This window comes from Mus caroli, unplaced genomic scaffold (genome assembly GCF_978045245.1).
Source record: "Mus caroli unplaced genomic scaffold, Mus_caroli_1 scaffold_8, whole genome shotgun sequence".
Lineage (NCBI taxonomy): Eukaryota > Metazoa > Chordata > Mammalia > Rodentia > Muridae > Mus > Mus caroli.
In genome coordinates, this window is record NW_028227263.1 from 139276596 (window position 1) to 139279021 (window position 2426).

General features: G+C 41.2%; 1 pseudogene; it reads right to left on the bottom strand.

Annotated features, from left to right (window-relative positions):
• Positions 1–803: 803 nt before the first annotated feature.
• LOC147003720 (uncharacterized) lies at positions 804–1876 on the bottom strand (annotated as a pseudogene).
• Positions 1877–2426: the final 550 nt, after the last annotated feature.

Below are 2426 nucleotides of genomic sequence, written 5' to 3' on the forward strand. Positions count from 1 at the left end.
TGTTGCTCTACATTCCCTAGCCAGATGTTGGCCTCTGCCACAGTTTTGATTATTCCAGAAGGCATAGGCTCCCTTTTGGGATTACTTTGGTTTTTCTTGCAATTATTTCTGAGATGACCCTGCTCATCACAATAAAAACATTTGAAATCTTGGGTTGTCCCTTGGTCTCTAGTGGCAGCTACTCCTATTACTGTCATATCAGGCGGGCAAGGTCTAAAATCAGCTTTATGTCTAATCCACTCATGTATTGATGTTGACCCTACCCTCAGTGGTCTGATTACTTCCTTGCATTCAGCATTCACATTTTCAAAGACTAAAGACTCGATTATTTCCCCTTTTTTTGCTGCTGAATCTGATACACTCCTTTCTACAGCTGAGGTTAGCCTTTGCAAAAAGTCAGGGAAGGTTTCCCTTGGACCTTGCATGATTGAATATATGGTTCAAGTCTTTTCCCTGATTCTGTGACTTTGTCCCAGGCCTTTAAGGCTGACAATCAACACAGTGCCAGAGTTTCTCCATCATATACAGCTTGCACCTCTACCTCAGCAAACCTTCACCAAGCAGCTGATCTGTGGAAATCTCTCTACCCCTGGCTCTATTTTGTTGTGCCGTCTCTCTCGCCTCTTCTCTCAACCATGAGAACCGTTATAATGTGACACAGGTTCTAGTGTTGCTTTTGCTATCATATCCTTCCAGTCTTGGGGGACTATTCTATTATCAATAGCCCAAGAAAATCAGGAATTTTTTCACAAATGATGAATGCATTCCAAATTTAGTGACATTTTCCTTAAATTTCCTCAGTTCTAACACATCCATCGGTTGCTATTCGACTCCTGAAAACCCTATGAATGGTCACTTTCTGGAGGTAGTTGTTCTATACTAACTGCTAGACTAAAGTTTGTTTTCTAATGACCTTTTGTTGGCTTCCTCTAATTTTATCTTCTGTTTCTACCTGAGCATTTTCCTTAATTGAGATTTTTAAATTCCACCCTTACGGTCTGTGCCCATGCTTCATAGCTCTCCTTCTGCCATTCCTCCTGATCCTTGAGTTCCTGTATTCTCTGCTCAAGGTTCTGCTTCCACATTTTAATTTTTCTTTAGATTGCAACTCTGATATCCTGCTATCCATTTTATTTTGATTGATTAATTTTAAAAGGTTGTTCTCCAAGTCTTGCTTCCAGTCCTCATTATCTTCCCCTTGCTGCTCAGTCTGATCTGTGAGCTGTTGTATCCTTTGTTCTAGCATCTTTTCCAGCTCCTATCTCCCACCTTCATTTTCATCATTCTTTCTTTTATTCTGATATATAATTTCCTGTGTCTTCAATTCTAGTGCTTCCTCTAGGGCACTTGTCTAAATCTTAAATTTTTCTTTCTGTTGCTCCTGCTGCTCTATAATTCCCTGTATCTTCTGTTGTAGGCCCTGCTTTTCATAATCTTCTCCTTATGTTGTAATTCTGATATGCAGCAGCTGCCTTATTTTGATTTGCTAGCTTTAGCAAATTATCCTCTAGACATTGCTTCCAAATGTTATCTCTATCTCCTTGCTGTTCAGTCTGATCTATGAATTGTAGACTCCTTTTTTCTAGCATCTCTTCCAGCTCTTGTCTCCAACTTTTATTTTCCTCTTTCTGTTGCTTATCTTGACCTATAAAATCCTGAACCTTTAGTTCTAGTGTTACCTGTAATCTCTTTTCTAAGGCAAGGAATTTTTTTTTTTATCTAGGGTCCTGTCTTTTGAGAAGACAGAATAGATCAAAAGAATAAATATTGCAATACCAGTAAATGACGAGGTATCTATTTCCTTTAAATCCATCCCCATCAAACCATTCCGAATACCATCCCTTAAAGTCTAAAAGGTATTTATTCTGTTTCTCATCTTGAAGTATCAAAAATTATGTATCTCTATTATCAACGTATGATGCTTATTACCTGATCCAGAGCCCTTTGTACTTTTGTCTCTCTCTGCTGTTGGATTCAGAGTCGGGTTGTTCATGTCCTGTGTAGACATGGAGTGTGAGTGTTCTCTGATTCGCCCGCGAATAAGGACACCACACACAATAGGGTTCTTCTGCAGTAAGCTTTATGCGTCTTGAGAGGGAGAGCATAAGCTTCACAACCGGAGACCCCAGGCAGTCCCAGCCCCTCCTTTTTATAGGAAATTCTCCCCGCCTCGGACGTGGCAAGCCATGATTGGCTCAACACTGATCACCCCATATGACGTTATCCCTGAGGCGGAGCTGCCCGGGGCGGGGATTTCCAGCGCAGGCGCAAACTAGATGTTTACTAGTTGGTACTGAGGAAATGACTCAGTACCGGAAGATAGCGGCGCCCCACATCTCCCCCTTTTTTGTCTAATAAAACCAACTGGACACCCAGTATGAGAGGACGGGAACATTGGCCGAATCCTCTTACTCAGAGATGTAAGA